This window comes from Ursus arctos, unplaced genomic scaffold (genome assembly GCF_023065955.2).
Source record: "Ursus arctos isolate Adak ecotype North America unplaced genomic scaffold, UrsArc2.0 scaffold_8, whole genome shotgun sequence".
NCBI classification, from domain to species: Eukaryota; Metazoa; Chordata; class Mammalia; order Carnivora; family Ursidae; genus Ursus; species Ursus arctos.
In genome coordinates, this window is record NW_026623100.1 from 55,699,633 (window position 1) to 55,721,644 (window position 22,012).

General features: G+C 48.5%; 1 long non-coding RNA gene across 5 annotated transcripts in view; it reads left to right on the forward strand.

The window, feature by feature from the left end:
• LOC113241508 (uncharacterized) overlaps window positions 1-21,658 on the forward strand; it is a 79,860-nt gene extending 58,202 nt beyond the window's left edge. For 4 of the 5 annotated variants that reach the window (XR_007190793.2, XR_008958246.1, XR_008958248.1 and 1 more), the window contains 3 exons: window positions 1,251-1,404; window positions 5,267-5,437; window positions 11,192-21,658. This is a non-coding gene — a long non-coding RNA (uncharacterized LOC113241508). The remainder of the gene's footprint in view (window positions 1-1,250; window positions 1,405-5,266; window positions 5,438-11,191) is intronic. The other variant, XR_008958245.1, reaches the window with a different exon arrangement.
• Window positions 21,659-22,012: the final 354 nt, after the last annotated feature.

The following is a 22,012-nucleotide window of genomic DNA, read 5'->3' on the forward strand; positions in this document are numbered from 1 at the left end:
AGAGGAGACACTCCATTGTTCCTGAGGACAGTGGCCCATTTAGGAGGAAGGAGAGAAGAAATTGGCATATTGAGTTTTTTCGGGGGGCCAGATGCTGGGGTAGGAGCTGTTGGCTCATCTTATTGTTGCTCCGATTTCATAGAACAGGAGGTCAGCTCGGAGGAGGTGCTCACGGAGTCAAAGACTCAGTGGCAGACACTGACAATGCAAAACTTCACAAACCCAAGCAGGTGACTCATCCTGAACAAGGCACCCACAAAATGCTGTGGGAACTCAGGACAGGGAGAACCCACTGCTGCTCGGGGGTTCCGGGGAGTTTTCACAGAGAAGGTGGGCTGGGAAGCTGGACCACGAAAGATCATTTTATTTGCACAGGAAGATGGGGCAAGGAGTGGGAGCAGCAGGAATTGAGATGCGGTTAAGAAGTATGGAAATTGGTTTGGAATCTTTTTCTGTTATACCTGGTTGAACTCCCAAGTCCAGCAACTGTGGTCTGAGATGCAGGTTGGCAGGGGTCTCCTGGGAGACAGATTCTGAGACGGAGGGTGAAGACCAGGGTGTTTACTGGGGAGTGCCCCTGGGGTCCACACCAGGGAGAGGGAGCTGGAGTGCCCGGAGGGGGAGGTGGGACTGTGATGCCTGCCAACAAAGGTGGCCCTTCCTTTGTCCCAGGTGGGCAAGGGAGCGTGGCCTTTCTCTCCTGCGTTGGTCAGTCATTGGATATGGGCTGCCCTTGGAAGGAGCATGACCTTGGATGAGGCAGTAATCTTCAACCAATATAATCCTCAAAGAGGGTGGACAGCTGAGGCCTGTCAGCTGACAACCTTTGCGGCATCTGGCGGAATCAGGTTTCCATTCCCAAAGGGGGACCTCGTGGCAGAGCCCAGGGTCCCCGTGCACTGACTCCCCGAGGGTCCCCCTGCCCTGTTGTGCGCTCAAGGCTGAGGACCATCGGATTCCTTGGCCCCTCGTCTCTCCTCACTTAGACGATGGTTGAAACAATAAATCAGCTTGAGTGTGTTGAGCAGTTCATTTGTGCAACGTCTTTGATATTAGACAGGAAGACAAATGTTTATGTTGTTATTAATTAGTTTGTTTGATTAAAAAGAATATGTTTATTCATCCGAAATGCAAAATTTTAAATATATATTTAATATATATATTTGAAAATAGAATAACGTATTCTGATATTATTATTACTTCTAAATGGAATTCCCAAGGAAAATGTTAAGATCCCTGTTGTCTTTCAGAGCAATATGAACATACCCCCAGACCACTGGGGACTCGGAGACGGGAGTGGTTTTTGTATCAATGGAGACAAGTAAAGGCTGCAGCTGTCCCTGCTGTAACCCGAGCTCCAGCTGCTCACATCTCTCCGTTGTCTCTGGACTTTCTCACTTCAGGGTGAGTAGTTAACTCTTAAGGAGCTGGGGTACTAGTCTCAATAAACCAGTGGCTGCCTCCTGCACGTTCAGGCGAATGATCAAAATGGCTCTTGGATAACATTCCTGTGTGTTCCCCCACCCCAGCCAAATGACAATTAAAATGGACTTAAACAAAAAGAGAAGATATTGGCTCATGCACCTGAAAAGCCCAGAAGGCTTCAGGAATGGCTGAATCCAGGGGTTCAAAAATGTCATCAGATCCCAGCTTCTCTCTGTCTCTCGGCTTTGCCTCGTCTCAGTTGACTCCATTCTCAGACGGGCTGTTCTCTTGCAATGAAAGATGGAGGTAGCAGCTCCAGACAGCTGGTGCATGTTCCGCTGGAAAGAGCAAGCCTCTTTTCCAGGAGCCTGGGCAAAAGTCCCAAGGATTGATCAGTTCGAACAGTCCTAAGGCATGTATCTGCTTGAGCCAATTACTGTGGCCAGGAGAATGAGGTATGTTGATTGTCATGTCCTGCGCCTCTGGAATCAGGGATAGACCCCACCCCTGGCTGCCACCTTGAACATATGGACTGACCCAATTAAAGTTAGAAGCTTTACGGGGAGTGTGTGTGGCTCAGTTGGTTAAGTGTCTGCCTTTGGCTCAGGTCATGATTCGAGGGTCCTGGGATCAAGTCCTGCATCGGTCTCCATGCTCAGTGGGGAGCTGCTTCTCCTTCAGCTGCTGCTCCCCCTGATTGTGTTCTCTCTCTTTCTCTCTCTCTGACAAATAAATAAAATATTTAAAAAATTAGTTAGAAGCTATAGCCCAAAGAAGAGTGAGGCAGACACAGTTGGTTGCCATGGTTGATTAAGTGGGGTTGGAACTCAGTGTCCTCCTTCCCTCCCCTGGTGTACCTCCCTATATCACCGGTGATTAAGAGCAGACAAGGACATTTGCCAGACTCTCTTGCAGCTATAATTTCTGCTGTGATTTGATTCTGCCTGTTGGATGGTCTCCTATGAATCTTGAACCACTGAATTGAGGCGGAGCCAAGATTCTGCTGGCAAATTTGGCTGGGGAAGTGTTCGGTTTTTCTGTAACAGCTGCAGCAGAGATCTCAAGGTCCAGTCTTTGGCCTTGTGGGTGTTAAGAGGCAGGATGGGCTGTCCATGAACCTGGTGTGGACCACAGCAGACATGGCGTGCTCAAGGAGCTGGCAACAGTGCAGGTGGCTTCCTGATCATGGCCATGGCAGTGTGGTTCTGGCTTTCTGAGCACAGACCAGGCAGCAGGGTGACTGTAGGACTCTTTCCTGGATACTCAACCCAGAGTCTGCTTCTTCAGCCTTCACAGTTTGGTTGGCCAATTATATGCTGGAACAAATTCTTCTGCTTCATTAAGAATGAACTCCATTCTCTGCATCGAAATTCTCTTGCCAACCCTACAGATGTCTCCTCCATGCTACTGCCTTCAAATCCTACCCCCTACCTTTTTCTTATTGGCAGTGCCCACTCCCACTAGAGACCCTGAGAACCTTTCCCAGCCTCTTTACAGCATGTTCTGTGTTGGGTGTGTGTGTGTGAGGAAGGGAGCATTCCTGGACAAGTTTTCTGCCCTAATGACAGAAATGCCCTAGAGACATTTAAGAAAAATCTTCCTCCCTGCTTTTGGATGTGGTTGGGAGAGAATGTGCTGTGTGGTGCTGAAGCAGCCTTTTTGTAACCCTATGGCAATAAGCTCAAGGATCTAAGCCAACTGATGTGCCACTAGATTAACACATTTTGGAATTGGAAATTGCATGAGAATTTTCTATTGTTTAATCCACTTTCAGCTGGAAATGGAGAGAGAAAGAGAGAGAGAGGAGCCAAGGAGGCAGTGGAGGGGGACAAATTCTGATTTGGTTAATGTCCCTTGTGGAATTAACAGTGACTTTGGGTGTAGGCAGGAAGCCACAGTCTTCATTTTTGGGAGACACAAACATTCATCTTTGGGCTTCTCTGGTGCTGAGTCCATCAAGTTTGGCAGAGGGGAGTGGCAGCAACTCCGTTGTCAGTTGGCATGCGCGGTACCACCTGCTTCGCATTCTCATTTACGGCTTATAAAATAGTATAGCTCTCATCCGTGCTCCCCCAAGGCCTCTGACGCCTATTTTTATGTGATCTTCACAAAAAATCTTCAAGGCAATAGGGCAAATATTATTCGTCCTGCATTTCTGATGACAAAACTGGGACAGGGACTTAAATTGCTCAGCCAACCTCGCATAGCTGATTAAGGGAGGCACAGATTTCCTGACCCTTGTTCTAGTTTTGTTTCCACTGCACCACATTGCTGCCTCTAAACTTTGGCAAAATGATTTGTGAAAGAAAAAAAATGAAGAGCCCAGCAGCGAAACAGGCAGCGGGTTCACCCTGTGCTCCCAGAGGGCAAAGGGCCTCACTGGTCTCCCTGGGACCCTATCGTGCTTTTGGCCTTCTGTTGCTCGGCAGAGGCTGGGGACCTCTTGCAAAACTGTCGTTTGGCTCATTCGTTAGCGAGGGGCGAAGCCTCGAGCTTACCAAGTGGGGGTGTTTGGGGTAAGTTTCGTATTGCTCCACACAGAGCAATAAGGAACAGTGCAGACATATGCAAGACAAGAGCCCGCCGGGCTCAGAGGTCACAGAGGAGGGGCTGGAGGGTGGCTCCGGGTCCTGTGTGGCTCGGGGGACCCTGCCGTGGGACTGGGATAGGCATTTCAGCCTCCTCCATGGGGCTCGGCTGCCCTCTGTGTCTGCTTTTCTGTCCGGCCATTGACTTCCTTGTTGTTTCTTTCCTGGGTCACTCCCTTCTTGACTCTGGCCACTCAGAACCTCTTTGGCCTCCTCTACATCGCTGGGAGGAAGGGACATTCAACACAGCAGGGGTGAAGGCAGCGCTGGGTGACAAATGAAGCCCCTGTGACAAAACCCAACCGGGGGAGGCTGCTTCGCCCACTGCTGGCACTGCCGGGACAGAGATGGGGCGGCCCCACCATCTGTTCACGCAGGGCCTTGGGTCCTGGGTTCCTGGCCAGCCGGAGCCACCTTGTGCCAGGCAGCTGTGGTGCTGGAGGGGATGGCAAGAGCTCAGGGTCACATGGTAGAAACACCCAGGATCCTGGGCCCGGCCCTGTGTCAGAGGGCGGTTTCTATAGAAGGGTCGGTGGGAGGCGTGAAACTTGTCCGGCACAGTCCCCTTCCTGGGTTCTGATTTCAATGATCTCCGCTCAACCCTGGAGTTCCCTGAGCAGCCATGCCTTTGCCAGACTCAAGAAGGAGCTGCGAGGACGGATTTGGTTTCTCAGACCTTGCCCCGTGCGGCGGCCGAGGGCGGCACAAGCTTCTCCACGTGGGCCCGGTTTCCCTCTCCCTTACGTGCCCCGGGCTGACCCGGGGGAGGCCCGGCCCCCAGGAGAGGGAAATGTCTGGGAATTTAGGGACCACCGCACTGTGGTTCTAACCTCATTTGTCCGAGGGGAGACAGATCAAAAGGAGGGCTTGCGAACTCTCCTTCTAAATCCCTTCAAGCCTGTTCTAGCTCTGGACAGCTCCACGTTGCACACTTTCTTCCTGCCTCCAAACCTGCCCATTCTTGGGCTCTGCCTCGGATGATGGGCCAGTGTGTGGTTGAGCATAGAGATCGCGGGCGACACCCTCTTCCCGTCCCGTGTGGGCCCCACAAAGTCAAAGGAGGCTACAGTCAAACTGTGAACCCGAATGAACACGAAACCTAATCGGGTTTGGCCCCTAGCTGGAATTAGACTATTTTTAGGTGAACTATTTTAATAGCATCCCCACCTGCTTTGCATTCAGAGTTTTCACGCTTCCCTTAAACTTTCATTTGTCAATATTCTGTTTCATTTAATTCCAAACTGCCGCTCCAGGTGTGATGTGGGCACCCGGCCTCTGAGTCCCTGTGGGACCAGCCACTGACGCAGCGGCCAGCTGTCTCTCTGCTGAGGTACGTGAGAGAGCCGTTGGGCTTGCTCATCAACTTTGCTGGACTTCCTGTTTCATATTGCTCTGCTCGGTACTACGTCCAGAGGTAAACTGAGGTGCGGATCTTGGTACTCAATAAATGCTTTCTGAAAAAATAAATGACTAAAACATGGGGAATAACTTTAGTTTAGGTCCTCTGTGTCACCTTGTCTCCCCTTTCTGGACTCCCCTTTCTTCCACTGGTGGCCTCGAGGCCCCAAGGTCCTCACAACACCCCTGGCTAACTCCAGACTCTCCCCTTGGGCCTGCCCTCCAGGATCCTATTTTCCAACGGAATTCTGGGAGAATGGAATGGTTAACCCAAGTGAAAGAACCCCCTAATGGTAGACTTCCAGACATTGGCAAATTGGTCAGAGAACCATGTTAGGTGGGGGTGAGGTGGGAGTGGGAGACAGTCAGGAAACATTTCCAGAACCCCAGCTCTGTAAGGCCGGCCCTGGATATCTGAAATGCAAACCCCAGTCAGTGGGAGCAATGACCCTTGTTCTTATTCAAACCTTTCTCTGGATGAGCTAAGCAAACGGGACAATGTACGTAGGCGGAGAGCTGTCCCTTATGAGAGCGAATGGAAGAACCAGAAGACACAAAGTCACTGGATTCCAATTTAGATGACAGGGCATGACTGCAAAGTTTAAAAACAAATGTTCTCGGATGTGCACGCTCACACGAAGCCCATCCTTTAATGGGAGCAGGTCTCTTGCTTCTGTGATGTTTTTTTCCTAACAGAAATCAACCTGCATTGAGGATTGCCTTCAAGTCAGCTGGCAGACACACCAGAAGAGTAGTCTCTCAAATTTTCATTAAAAAAAAAAAACAATGGAGGGGATTCCTCGGCATGATCATGAGCCTTAGGCATTACTCTTTGTAACAAATGACCTTAAAAAATAGCTGTATTGGGATATAATTGATGTACAAAATTACCATCTGTTGTACAATAAACTGCATATATTTAAGTGTACATTTTTTAAAAGATTTTTTATTTATTTATTCGACAGAGATAGAGACAGCCAGCGAGAGAGGGAACACAAGCAGCGGGGGAGTGGGAGAGGAAGAAGCAGGCTCCTAGCGGAGGAGCCTGATGTGGGGCTCGATCCCATAACGCTGGGATCATGCCCTGAGCTGAAGGCAGACGCTTAACCGCTGTGCCACCCAGGCGCCCCCTTAAGTGTACATTTTGATGAGTTTGATGAGTCTCTCTCTCTCTATATATATATATATAGAGAGAGAGAGATGAATGCATCCATCACCCCCCAAAAGTTCCCCTGTGCCCTTGTATTCCATCTCTCTTCCCTATGCTTCCACCTGCCCCGTCCCAGGGAACCACTGGTCTTTGATGGCAAATAAGCATCTTTTCTAAAAATTAGATTTTCCCTAAAAGGCCGAGAATTTTCTAGCTCTGGGGCTATGGTCATGAAGGGAGGTCCCCAAAAGAAGTCTAAGGCAGTTCTCAGCAGGTGCAGACCATGTGGCCTCCAAGGAAGGTACTGTCTGTTTGCATATGTAAATCCTGGTATGGCTTTTGAAGCATTAACCACATTACTTTACATTTTTTCTTGTATTCGATGATATTCTGTAGTTGGAATCTACTCACCCAAATTAATTGGCCAGTTCTACAATTACACGTTGAAGTCGTCATCTGGGAAAGTAACAGTCTTTGCTTCTTATGCCAAATGGTGTCATTTGAGGAATTCCAAACAGCCTTCAGGACATAGTTGTTCTTTTCTGGCTCCGTCTTGTATGAGGGAATCGCTCCCTTTTCCCCTAAACTTGCTTCTTGTGCCCCAAGACCGCGTCCAGCCCTGGTTCGTGTCCATGCTATCCTCGAAATAGCGGCAGGCCCATCCCACCCTTTCCGTGCCTGCCTCTTTTTTTTTTTTTTTAACATTTAAAAAAAATATTTTATTCACTTATTTGACAGAGAGAGAGCGAGAGCACAAGCAAGGAGAGCAGCAGGCAGAGAGAGAAGGAAGGAGGCTCCCCGCTGAGCAAGGAGCCCAATGCAGGACTGCATCCCAGGACCCCGGGATCGTGACCTGAGCCAAAGGCAGACACTTAACCAACTGAGCCACCCAGGCGCCCCTGCTGTCAGCCTCTTAGGGGACCTTCTGCCTTTCTCACTTGCCTTACTCTGGACCTGTCGGCCCCTTCAGCCTCTTCACTGAGGCTCACTCCCTCTTTCATCCTCTATGTATCAATGGATCTTTATAAAAGGCAAATCCAATCCAATCATTCTTCTGCTTCAAATATTTAACTTTGTGACTTTATAATGTGGCTCCTCTCTACCTGTCCAAAGCCTCCCCACTCATGTCCCCACCTCCTGCCACCCAGCCTGCTTTTTTAGGGCTGCAACCAGGAAAGATTTTAACAGTGCTCCAGAGAGCAGAGGGGCATCCACCCGCACTCCCATTTCTACCCCTACTTCCTGAGACTCACTTCCCAATCATACCAATTTGGGAACCCCGGAATGTACCATCTGCTCTCCTACCCAACCCTGTTATTTCCTCTGCTTGAAATCCCCCTTCCCCTTATTCTGGAAGACTTTTCATGCTTTCTGTCCTCTGCGACACTCTTACTACCCCAGCCATTGTGGGTAGTGATTTTTGACTGGTCACTAGTCGTGAGGGCAGGGACCATCTGTGTCTTTTGTTACAGAATGCGTGCATTTGGCATTTACGCTTGTGAATGGAATGAACCAATGCAACTTGTCTTATCCCTAAATCAAATCTAATAACTTTTAGAACCGTGTCACTGATGAGGAGGACTTAACAAGTCGGACGTTGGTAGCTGATGGAAAGTATTTGTAGCCTGATACTTAAAATGCTGTTCAATTACTATTTTTTTTCTCTGCCAGCAACACTCTTCTCCAGACAGTGACATGTTTCACTCGCTTACTTCCTTCAGGTCTCTGTATTTTGTCTCAAGACCTTCCCTGATGACTCCCTATAAAATAGTAATGACCCATCCCCAGCAATCCCTGTGTTCCTACATCTTGCTTTCCCCCCTCCTTCATACCTATTACCATCTGACACACCATGTCCTTACTGTGTACGCGTTCACTATTTGTTACCATCGGAATATAAGCTTTGTAAGGGCAAGAATTTTTCCATTTTGTTCCCTGCTTCATCCCCAGTGTTCCGCACAGTGCCTGCCCCGCCACATAGTAGGTGCTTATATATATGTGTTGAAAGAATGCATATGCAGAGAACAGCACATGTCTTTGGAGGACGGCGCTGTGCATTTCAGTGTCAGTGTGCTAGAATGAATGAAATACTAGCTTGCATGCAGGAACAGAGGCAAGCTGGGGTCATAGGGTAGTGTAGAGAGTTCGAAGGATGAAAACAGCCTCTTTCAGCCTCAAGCAATATAAAAAATATATTTAAAAAAATTCTCACCCTGTGTCTGGAATACTAACAATGTATGTGAAGAAACAAGATCAGAGCAAACAAAGAAAAGTGAATTCTAATAAATCAGAGAGAGAGAGAGAGAGGCTCGGCCACTCCAACCTTCTGATGCTACCAGCAGATCTTTGGTGTTTGCTCTAAATTCTGTAAATCAACTGTACTGACCTAGGAGAAAAGACAATGGCAGAGACAAACTGAAAGCAGTGGTTTTATTTTAAGAAGCAACCCCAAGTGTTCTGGGCAATTTCACTGAGATTCAGCTCAATCTGACAGGTGCTTTGAGCCGGCCATTCCTGGCCCTGGGTCTTGGCTTTACCCCCACCTGTCTGCTGGGCCCCAGGCATGCCACTCCCTCCTGGGCCTGGGCTTGCACCAGCAGAAATGAGGGAGCTGGAGAAAACCCATCTTCAAGGTCTCGTCCACCTATAAAGTTCTGCCATCCTGCCTCTTGACAGGGTTTTCACTGTGTCCTCATTAATGCAGAGATTCAATTAACCAGGACAGTAAATTCCCTGAGCATTCTGCCTAATTGGAGTTTTACTAGAATAGCTCCAAATTTTGTTTACTGCATTAAGAAAACACAAAGTATTTTTTACATTATTTTACATCTGTGGGGAAGCTAAAAGCATTTAACTGTAACAGCTAGAAGTTTGGCTAGAAGTTATTCTGTAAAGCAGAGTTTCCAAACATTTTTGACAGTGACCCATGGTTAAAAAAACAACAAAATAGCAAAACAACAACAAAAACACCTTCTACACTTTACGCATGTACACACACAGTAATAAAAACTTTGCAAAACAATGCTTCATCTTCCCGTGTGATGCAGTGTGATATGCTCTATTCTGTTCTGAAATGTTAGTTGACACACTAATTCATTTCATGATCCCCATGAAAAGTTCAGACTCAAAGTTCAACAGGCCTCTACCTGCCTCTCGCATAGTTGGGTGTCTGGGTAATAAAATGCCCAGGATGTCCCCAGGGTTGTCATTTGATAGCTGTCCCACACACTAATGCTGAGGAAACTATAGCCACTTGACTGGTTTTACATTTTAATTCACACCATTTGAACTTGGCATTTCCTGAGAGTTGATCCAAGGCAGCACAGTGGAGAGAAAAGACCACTAAACCAGGCATAAGGGTTTCTGATTTCTGGCCTGGGTTCTGGTAGTACCCGGCTGTGTGATCTTGGATAATTCACTTAACCTCTCTGAACCGTAGCTCCCTTCAATCATGAGAGTCCCTGCCCTATCTACCCCAAAGGGTGCTTATGAGAACCGAAAACAACAAAACACTTTGAAAAATAGAAAGTGTGATATAAATAGGATACATTATTAATAATAATGCCTTTTAGATTTTTTTTAAAAATTTTAATTTAAATCCAATTTTTTTTAAAGATTTTATTTATTTATTTGACAGAGACAGCCAGCGAGAGAGGGAACACAAGCAGGGGGAGTGGGAGAGGAAGAAGCAGGCTCACAGCGGAGGAGCCTGATGTGGGGCTCGCTCCCATAACACGGGGATCACGCCCTGAGCCGAAGGCAGATGCCCAACGACTATGCCACCCAGGTGCCCCTAAATCCAATTTAGTTAACATATAATGTATTATTAGTTTTAGGGGCAGAATTTAGTGAGTCATCAGTTGCATCTAACACCCAGTGCTCATTATATCATGTGCCCTCCTTAATGCCCATCACCCAGCCCCCTCCCCTCCAGCAACTCTCAGTTTGTTTCCTATAGTGAAGAGTCTCTTACAGTTTGTCTCCCTCTCTGTATCTTATTTTATTTTTCCTTCCCCTCCCCTATGTTCATCTGTTTTGTTTCTTGAATCCCACATACGAGTGAAATCATATGGTATTTGTCTTTCTCTGATTGACTTATTTTGCTTAGCATAATTAAACTCTAGTTCCACCCACGTCCTTGCAAATGCAAGAATTTATTCTTTTTGACGTCTAGGTAATATTCCATCATATATATATACATGTACATATATATTCCATATATATGTATATATACGATGGAATATTACTATATATGGAATGAAATTGTATAGATTCCGTTATATACAAAACACACATACCACGCCTGTCCACAGACAGCTGGGCTCTTCCCGTATCTTGGTTACTGCGGACATTGCTGCTATAAACACCAGGGAGCAGGTGCCCCTTAGCCTTTTAGATCTTAAGTGAGAATTTTAAGTGTTCCTGAAACAGACGAAAAATTAAGTGAAGCTGGAGTTGTTGGGGAAAGATTTGAGGAGGTAATATATGCATTCCATTGCATATCAAGATAAGAAGTCTTACTACCCTTCCTGAGGTTTATTTCCCCCATCATGCCGACCTCTCTATGCCCCTGTTACATCTTTGATTCCTTTCTTCTCTCCCTCCCCTCTCCATTCTTTCTTGTCTTCAGATTGTGAAAGGTGTCTTATTACCTGCGAAAGCCCATTCCTCCTTTTCTGAAGAAAGCAAATCAAGAAGGGCATCTGCATTATGATTCTTTGATGAAGGCCAGACTTTTGAGCTAGCATGTGACTAGGAGTAAGAAAATGGACCTTCCCGGTGTCGAGTAGAAGGGCACAGACTTCCGATAGATGTTGTCTACCCCTGTTATGACCAGAACTGTTATGATCAGAGACCATCGTCCTCATGAAGGATGTCGAAGCTTCTGCTGAGTCAATTTAAATGGTCCACAGTGATTCCATCGTTTCCAGTGAGTAACAAAGGAGGAGGCAGATGAATCAGAATTTCAGATTTTTTTTTAATATCCCCACAAATTACACTTATTCCATGCTGTAAAAATCCGGTGTGACAGAATGTAGCGATGCTCTATCCTGGACGAGCCTGGGCATCACTGCCTGGGGCACTGTGATCAGTGGGGGAGCAGAGGAAGAGGCAGGTGCCGAAAGAACGCAGAGCGACCAAAGAATCACTCCTATTGCTGGTCTGCAGTTTGGGGTTCAGGACTGAGCTGAAGATGGGGGTGCTTTAAATTGGACGTGATAGAGGTGTTTGGGTTTAGATTTGACTGTGTTTTTTTCAGTATCTGAAAATGATGTGATTAGTTAATTGTGAAAGTGGCGGGAAATGCATAGACTGGCTTGAGCTGTCATTTGGGGCTGGGGGAGGGGCCCCTGGAGAGCGGTTAAAAGGTCATGATGGGAAAAAACAAAGTGGTTTTCTCCTTGTGTCTTGAGGAGTCTGGTTCACATAGTAAATCAGTTACCGCAGGTATTTGTTATCTTTCCCTCCCAGTCAGATAGCCTGTAAGGCTCATTAGAGGGCCTCCCCGTCCCCATGGATCCTGAAGTCCCTTTACCTTGTATGGCATGCAGGCTGGGGCTGTATGACATAACGTCTTCTCAGCGACTCTTGGCCTGCTTTGTATTCGTGAGGCCTGCCTATCCGCGTGAAAGTGGCCACCATGCTAACTCACTCACCATAAGGGACGTGTGCGAACAGAATGCCGAGAACTGGTTGGTAAAGACCAGATTCTAGCCCCAGCTGTGTAACTGACCCGGTGGCTTTAGAGAAGTCACTTAACCCCTCTGGACCCCCGCTTTCTCTTCACAGAGGTAAGAAGTCACATCAGCTCCAGCTCTGAAAATCCATTTTTGATATTTTCTGAGTTTCCTTCATTTCGTCTAGCTTAAATTTTGAGTACCTAGGGGATAAAAATCAAGACCACGTCCCGTAATATTTATACCTGATGTGTACCAGGTATTTTCACAGATGTCAACGGATGAATCCTCAGGCAGGTATTATTATACCCGATTAAGATGCAATTTAAGAGCAGACAGAAGGCCATGGAATATAAGATGTTTGCTCACCACCATTGAATTAACAAGAGACACAACTGTGGCTTGAATCCAGGCCTTCGGATTCCAAGGCTAGTGCTCCTTCTATCCTCAGCTTTTATTAACTTACAGATTATTTGACTTCTTTAATAGTGTTCTCAGTCTTGGCTTGAAGCTGAGAGTGAGGAAATGAATCTTACTCTTTTTCAACTCCTGCAAAACATGTCCTCTTGGATACACGCTCGTCTTTTCTTTCGATTCAGGGAGGAAGAGAAGGGAGAGAGAAGGGGGAGTGAAGATAATGTGGTAGGCTCTCAAGTGGGAGTAGGAAACTATAACTCCCAGGAGAAGCACAGCTTTCTCTTCCAACCCCCTTCTTTCAGCTTCGACATCATTGATGCCCAGCTGAGATGGCCAGTCCTGAGCAAAAAAATATTCAGTAAATACCATTCATGCATCAGTGTTAGTCGCCAGCACTCCTTGAGCTCAGTACTGTATACCAGGCCCTGTAACCAGGCACTGCTTGGGGGCTGGGACATAGAGAAGCGGGAAGGAAGAAAGAAAAAACAGTAGAGTGGTACAATTTGCTCTCCGTCTCTGAGCACGAGGATTCCCTTTTGTGCACCCCCAGGAACACTTACCGTGTGTGCCCCCCTGTCGTATTCTGGGTTTGGAGCTGCTGCGGGTGCAGGCAGGGATCTAGCTACCGGGGCAAAGCTAATGGCAAACTCACCACTAGGTTCTTGGTGTTTGGATCCCCGTCTTTTCTCCCAGTTCACCTGCCATGGTTTACTTTTCAGAGTTCTCAGATACCTGCTCCATGCCCGCAGTGGGACAGACAGAGTCGTCCCAACCTGAGTCAAGAGAGGGGGCTCTCGTACTCCCCCGCATTTGTTGGCTAAGAGTCCCAGGGTCGGGGTTAAAGGGCCAGCCACTTTCAGCTCTTCTGGCTGTGAGCAAAGGGGGCCTCCGCAGCCCGGCAGCAGCCCTGGAAAGAGAGAAAACGCGGCAGGGAGGGCATGGAGGCCATCAGAAGAGACGTGAGAGAACCTTGGAGGAGCACTGAGATTATCCACCACAGGGCATGCGCAGGCTGGGCGGATCCCAGGACAGACGGTGTGCAGGGGTCCCAAGAACATGCGGGGTGCTCACCTATGGGTGAGGTGGGGCCGCCCTGAGCTGTTGATTCCACTCCAGACGCCACGACCGTGACTTAATTGTGCTTTGTGTCCGCCTTCGGGTTGAACTAAGATGAAATGCCCACAAAGGGCTTTCAATTTCTGTGGTGAAACAGTTTAAAAGCCCCTCTGGCTTTTAAAGCAATTGTTTCTGGATCGAATGTTCCTCCGGAGACTCCTGCTATTTCTTAGAGCCCTTTGCTTAGAGCTGCTTCTCCATCTCCTTTTATTAACAGACCCCCGACTGTCCCGGCTGCTGTCACACATTTCTTCCTGGACCCTCCACACACGTGCGGGTTATATTTGGATGTGGAAAAGAGCCTTCCTGGTGGTGTCACATGGCGCCCTCGATGTCCCACAGAGGACCCCCCTGGTAAAGAGGGCCTCTCCCCCTGTGAGATCAGCGTTGAGACACGTGTGGTCATGAGCGCACCCCAAGCTAAACCACCGAGCTGATACCTGAGCAGTGGTGGGAAAGATGGGAATGACTCTGACGGCAGTACGCTGATCTCAGATCTCCCATTTGCTTGGAACTTTTTTTGGGTTCGGTTTGGGTTTTGGCGTGGTGTTTGTACCGACACAAATCTGAAGGACTGACAACCATTCTTCAAACATATCCATGAAAACCAGCTTTGCAATTCAAAGGTCAAGCTCGAGTCCAGCTTTCTGCAGCTTATGAGGGCTAAAGTATGGGGTTATTTATTTTCTTTCCAGACCTGGAAACACAGTTCCAGCCAGCCCGGGGAAAAAGGGAAAAGCTAAGAATGAGGCTGAATAATGGCATGGAAAGGGCGGGATGCCGCCAAGCCCAGCACGGCAGAGCCAGGCACTGAGTGCTGCCAGCTTCTCGCTCCTCGTCTTGGTCCTATGCTTTTTCTCTGTACCTCGACTCAATCCCCTGTCATTGCGGACCTGCTTCATCCCGAGCCGGTAGAGAGGGCGGCTGACAGCCCCGGTGAATGGAGTCGTAGCTTTGCGTTGGAGATATAGTGACCTCCTTTATTGGTTCCAGGATGAAAAATGCTGGAAAGGACTTTTATTCTCCCGCTTGCATGTCAGTGCTGGCCCCTGCCCCACCCCGACCAATCAGCTGGGGAGATGAGGTTCATGGAAGAACACGGAAGCTCCTAAGGTAGATGGTGGGTGGGGAAGGGCAAACCATTCATTCATTCATTCATTCATTCATTCATCCTTCAACAGATTTTTGTTGAGCAAAACTTCGAGACTGAGTGAGGGGCCAGAGCCTTCCCTGACTGGGGAGAGGTGACCTAGAGGTCGGTAGATGAAGGTGAAGAAAAAAGGCAAAGGGCACCTCGCACTCAGCAAAGTCCCAGAGGTAAGAAGAAACGAGGTGCTTGTGCCAGAATGTGGCTCCGCTGCTCCTTCGCAGTGAAGTCCTGCTCCGGGAAAACCGCTGGTCCCACTACACAGTACTTAATAGTGCAGCTGCCTCCCGTTCTGGTGCGAGTTCCTTCACTCGTGGTAAAGCAGCGCCAGTCTGGGCACCAGCGGTGGGGCCGCAACGACACCCCGAGTAGCTGTGCCCGAGGAAATGCTCGTACATGTTCTATGGGCGATATGTATGCGAACGTTCGCAGTAGCTTTGTTTATGTACTTATTTATTTTTTAAAGATTTCATTTATTCATTTGAGAGAGAGAGAGCACGAGCAGACGAGCAGGGGTGAGGGGCAAAGGGAGAGGGAGAAGCAGACTTCCCACTAAGCAGGGAGCCAGATGTGGGACTCATCCCAGGACCCCGAGATCATGACCTGAGCTGAAGGCAGACGCTTAACTAACCGAGCCCCCCAGATGCCCCAATAGCTTCATTTATAACTAAAAAAAGTAACAACCCAGATGTCTGTAAACAACAGAATCAAGAAGTGATCGTGGTGTAATCGGACCATGGAGTCCTATGGAGCACAGACAATGAATAACTCCAGCTACGTATATCAGTGTGGACGAATTTCAGAAATACCGGCCGTGGAGTATAAAGAGCAAATAGAGAAGACTATAATTTGTATAGATTCATGAGATGAACTTTAAAACCAGGCCCCATCAAGTAATATAATGGTTAAGGATCCATTATAAATGGATTGAAACTGGGAAGAAAAGCAAGGGAGTGAATGATACATGTGTCAGGTCAGTGGCTTGCCTGGGGAGGGGGTGGGGAGCTAAATGGGAAGGGGTGCGAGAACAGAGGGAGCTTTAAGGTATCAGCCATATTTTATTCCTTGAGCTGGGTGGTAATGTGTGGCTGCTTGGCTTTATTATTATTCTTCAAACTGTATATATAGGTCATGCACACTCTTTTGTAAATATGATCGATTGCACAGTGAAAATATTAAAAAATATATTTTGTCAAAGCCAAAGCTTCCCCTCCCCCATGCCAGTAAAAGGTAGAGGTTAGGGTGGGTGAACGGTATGATCTCAAAGGAATGAGAACTTTGCCAAATGTGGTGCCTTGAAGATCTGGAAGGGCATCAGTGAGAGAGGAAGAAGGTAAGCCGCTCTCTGTCCACCTGCCGTGCATACCAGCAGCTGGACTGAGGTGGGTCCCACCGTCCCAGGGACCTCCTGCTCACATGGCCTGGGGACCTCACCTTACCCACCTTATAACCCTTTCTTCCCACACCGCAATCCTCAGGATTTAGCCTGTTTTGCTTTCCTTTTCAAAGCTGCCACGGGGTGCTCCATTGCTTGCCGCTTTCCCACAGCCCCTGGCTGAGTAGGATGCAATGATCCTAACTTTTCCATTTTTTTGAATCCCCCCTCCCCCGCACCCCAAACAAGTGCACAGGTCCATTTGGAGTTAGAAGTGTGAAAGCCTGTTGGATGGTGTAGAAGTCTTTTCTAATACCACTTCCAAAGTTTGTTCACTCACCCTCTGATTACCTTTTTAGGGAAGGTTTATCATTGGCTGGCTGAAGTTTATTTTACATTGTGTCTGGTTTGCAAACACATTCTTTGTTGACAGCTCTAGTTTGAAATGTTTGGGCTCACTTTGCTCCGGGTAAAACACGATGTCAAGTCTTTTTTAAACTGCTTTTGTGAGATGGTTTTTCTGGCCTTGCCCTTCGGCATCCAGTAACCTTAGACTCATGAAAGCTTTGAATTAGAAGGGACCCTGGACGTCCCCCATCCAGCTTGCCACGTGATGAAAGAATTTTTCCCAAAACATGCCAAATCACCAGCCTCGGAGAGCTTGCTTTTTAAGGGCATTGCTGAAGGGACAGAGTCCCATAGGTTACAGACTCCCTATAAAACTTTGCATCGATTTTCACTTTGTCATCAAGAATCAGCAGTCAGCATGAGCATTTTCCAAGTTTGCTAATTGAATTAAGATGAACAGACTCTTGCAAAACTGGTTGCGGAGGTGAGGCAGGCCCTGCACCGGTCACAGACACCTTTAATCTACTTCATATAATCATATCCTGGATTAGGAGGGACCGAGGAACAAGAGAGGAATTGGATCTCTCCACACACTCGGAAATAGGGCAGAGAAGCCAGGGGGATTTGGCTAATCGCTTGACAGTCCTGCCTGCACAGTTCCTTCTGTCCCTTTGTCTCTGCTTTCTGGGCTCCTTAAAGGTACAGAAACAAATGTAGATGTTGCCTTTCCTCCAAATAGAAAGTCACCACCAGCCCCCGCTGAGGGGAGCAGGTCTGTGCTGTCAGCCCCCTCTGCACTCTGTCTCCCCCCCTCCTGCATCACTGGCTGCCTTTCCCGCGAAGCTGGGCCCGCCCCAGTGCTGGAACCCACCGCAGAGACAGTGTGACGTGTGTGACTATTTGCCGTTTCCACCTGCCTCCTCACCTTCCGTTCTGCGCTGCTAGAGCGTGGACCCAGGCCATGACCCCGGCTGCGGTCATTGCTAAGTGGGTTTGGGCCCCGAGCCATGCTGGGACGTTGGTGGCACAGGTCCTTCAGGGTAAGGGAAGGAAGCCAGCCTGGAAAAGGCCAGAATTAACTAATAGAACAGCAGGGTTGCTCCATACTAGAACCCCAGTCTCACACACACCAGTGAGTTTCTGGGCTGAAGAGGGGAGCCAAAGATACTCTTTAAAAATAGGGGGCAGGAAGCCCAAGCATGGGTGGGGAGGGGGCAGTTAGGGGTGCTGACCCAGAATGAACACGTAGCAGGCGAGATGCAGGGGGCACGGGAACCGCAGGCAAGGGTGAGAAATGCGGTGCGCACCCTGGCTTGGGGGGCCGGAGGGCCTCTGTGGCAGGAGGTCTGAGGACCTGGGGGACCTGGACCCTTCATGGCAGGGTGTCGCTGTCAGAACCCATGCAGGTGGGCCTCGCCGGGTGGAGGCGTCAGGGACAGGGTTCCGCCCATGGGGCAGGGGCAGGCTGGAGCCGGGGAGGATGTCAGGGCTCCAGCCTGACAGTTAGGGAGGCCAGTCTGCCCCCTTCCCCCGCAGGGAAGCAGAGGCAGGAGCCTCCTTGGCAGGCTGTGCACACTGGGCCCGAGGACTGGCCTGGTGCTGACACACTAACGGAGCCGCCTGGGGCCTGTCCACACACTGGGGGGACCGAGGGAGGCTGGGGCTGACTTCCCGTGTGTCATGGAGCTGCGGTAGGAGAACGTGCAGGGGTGGGTGGCTGACGGGGAGCTGGATTGGGAAACACCAAGTGGGCAGCACAGAGCTCACCGAGCAGGTGAGAAAAGCCAAGCACACCTGTATTCAGTAGTCCACACAGGCACCGGGTGACTGGCGTGGAGAGTGGGAGGGAAGCCAACGCTGGGGGAGAGGAGGGACGAGAGTTCGGCACAGATGCCCAGCTCTGGCCTTGTCTCCCAGGCCAGTGGGACAGGCAGCAGGCAGGGGACCGGAGGGGCCGTTTTCACAGGGTCTCAGGGACACAGAGGCCATGGCTGTGTGCCTTGGGTTTAAAGTGAACTCCCAGGGACACCGAGGGGAGGAGGGCCGTTGTCCTCATGCCCCTGTGCCGCAAAGCCTCTCTCGCGTGTGAGGACAGCAGAAAGCGTAACTGCATATTGGTCCCTGCACCTTTGGTGTCATGGAAACAGCGCCTTCGGCAAAAATACAGGTATATTCCTAGAGGGCAGCCTGCGAACATGGGAGTCTCCCTCCCAGACTCCGGAACACCAGTGTGTCTTGGGTGGGGCTGGAGGGGCTGCATCGTGCAGGTGGACGCAGGGGCCACTGAAGTTCCAGGTACACCTGTTCCTCTCAGCCGGTGGTGAGCCCAGTGAGCTCCAGAAACTCACAGCCCAGTGAGACCCAGAAACACTCAGACTTGGGAGGGGGTCTGATGCTATATAAAGCGAGGGGGCATTTTAATTTTCACCTTCATAACAGCCTTGACAAGTTCCTCCCCTCTTTTAATTTCATTGAGCTTTTCGGAGTCTATAATCACCTTGTTTTTCTTCCTTTAGTCCAAGCATCAGCACTTTTTTTGGGGGGGGGGGTAAAGAGTCAGATAGTAAATATTTGCAGATTTGTGGGTTGTTGAGTCTCTGTTAAAACTGCTCGGCTCTGCCGGTGGAGCGTGGAGACAGCCTCTGGACACTAGGTCAGCTCATGAATGGGACTGTGTTCCAATGAACTTTTATTTGTGGACACTGAAATTGGAATTTCATGTAATTTTTTCGCAAGTTACAAAATACCCTCCTTTTAATTATTTCACTAGTTCACAAATGTAAAAAGCATTTTTAACTTGCAGCGTCCAAAGACAGACTGTGGCCATAACATTGTTTAATCCCTATGACGGTGGGAACCGGCTCATGATTGGGTCCCCAGTGCTGAGCACAGGGTCTGACATATAGTAGGTGCTCAATAAATGTTTGTTGGAGGAGTGAGCTTCTCTACTTTACATACAAGGAAATCATGGCTCCAGGAGGTTAACTGACTCAGGTGCAGGGCTAGCACTCAGACTCGGGCGGCGGCTGGCTGGTTGGTTGCAGAGTTGGGTGGTTCTTCTACGTCTTGTGCTCCTTCTACTAAATCACAGCTTTAATCTTTGCAAAAAAAAGCATATATATATATATATTGCTACCTGGAAGTTCACAGAGTTTGGAAACTTTACTTGGACGGTAAATTAACCAACATGACTGATCCTGTAGTGTTGCTTTTCAACATGGTCGACTTTTCAACAAGCATCGAAGCCCTGAGAGAGTCTTCGTGTGTTGAAGAGCAGAGTCAGCATGACGAGCGCAGTGAATGAGAAAAAGGGAATTTGAGCTCACAGCGATATGCGAGGGCCAGCTTCTCAGCTGAGGTAAGGAGCCGGAGTTTTATTTCGGCAGCAAGGGGAATCACTGGAGAATGCAACAGCAGAGTACGATCTGATTCGCTCTTTACAGGAAGAGTGGTCTGGCCACTTTGGGGAGAACAGGCTCTAAGAAGGTGAGCACACCAGTTTGGGCTGATGACAGATGACCACGTATGACCGGAGTTGTAGCAGGGAAACTGGAGAGAAGAAATCAGATTCAGGGTATGTTCTGAAACAGAACCGAGGAGCTCAGGGTAGGTTGAATGTGGATATGAGAGAAAGAATAGAACTGAAGAGAGCTCTTAGACTGCTGACTGAGGCAAAAACGCTTTTGAGCAGACTCAGTTGGGGATCCGTATTTCTGGTCTTGGCCTAAACCGACACTGACATACAAATGGAGATATGGTGTGGTTCAATACAGTCTGAGTGGGAGCTACCGACTTGATAGTCACCAGTGTAAAGACGGTGGTTATGGGATCTTTAATTCCTCAGCTGTTTTCTTTTTTTAAAGTCCAGGGACCATGCCATGGCTAGTCTACCCTGGAAGATGGCTGTGAAGAATGTTAGAGGCTTTGCACATATTAAAAAATCCCCAGGAGAGCTGAGCCCTAGGCATTTTCTTCAGATTGGGCATTTTCTTAGAATCACCATGAGGTTTTTGTTGGTGGTGTTTTAAACAATGGCTCTGTGTGAGCAGGGGACTGTAGGCCTAGAGAAGTCCAGCGCCCTGGTGGAAAAACTGGTTCTTCTTCAAAGTCAGCCTGCTTCGGTCTTTATCTGCACCCCCATCTCTGTCAACTCCTACACCATTTCAACTTAAGTCTCTGTCTTGATTACTACACTTTCTTTTTGCTCACTCCCATGCCTGGCTCCCACGCTCCGTTCTCACTTGGCCTCCAGCCAGCCCAGCCTCTCGGGAGGTGCGGTTAACCACAAACTGCCCAGCAGTCCACCCAGGTCAGGACATGGGCTCCTTCCCTCGGGGCCTGCGCCCATGTGTCGTGCTCAGCCGCGGTTTGGGTGGATTTGTCTACGGAGGCTCTGCGGGGCCGTTGGCCAGGGGCTGGCCCCCACCGTGGGGCCTCCTGTGGGTGCTGTCCCGAGAAGCAGCCGCAGCGGCAGCAATGGAGACGGGAGTGGAAAGCTCTCACCCCCGCATGTCCCTGGTTGCCAGAAGCTTGCCCAACCCAAGGGAGTGGTGTCTCAGGAGGGGCAGTTGACAGCATTCCCTGAGGGCGCTGCTTCAGAGGCCTATATCTGACGCATCTGACCGGTCTTGGGGAAGCAACATTTATGTCAACACAAGCTCCCCTCCCCGTTTCTGTTTTTGTTTTTGATAAAAGCAATATACACGCCGGGTGGAAAGTTCGAAAATACGGAGGAGCGCAATGAAAATAAAATCCGCCTATAATCAGTCCAGTCAGAGATAACCGCTATTAAACACTGCAGAACAGAGCCTTCAAGTCATCTCATATTCATCATTTTCTAAACATATTGCGTCATACCGCGGTGCTGTTTTGTCACCTGATTTACATTCTGTCACCTGGTAATACAACATGAGCACATTTCCATGGCATTGAGTATCTTTCTACAATATGGTTTTTTGTTGTTACATTGGGTTCCATGATAAATGTGACACATTATATTTAATAAACACTGATTGTTCAACATTGAGTTTTTTTCTGGTTTTTCATGCTGAGATGAACATCCTTAATTATAAATGCCTTTATGCATCTCTAGCTACTTCCTTAGGATTTATTTCTATAAGTGGAATTAATTAGGTCAAAGGCTGTGCACATTTTTAAAGGCCAGATTGCCTTCTAGAGATGATCCAATTTTTGTTTCTACCAGTAGTGCAAAAAGTCTGTGCTCCCCAATGCTTGCCAACATATTTTGGATATTTAATAACTTTTCATTTGATTGGCGGGAAACAGTATTTCATGATTGTTTTATTTTCTTAGACAACTGAATTCGTCATTGTGTTTTTTAGCTGTTTGAACACAAGGAAATTCCTCTTG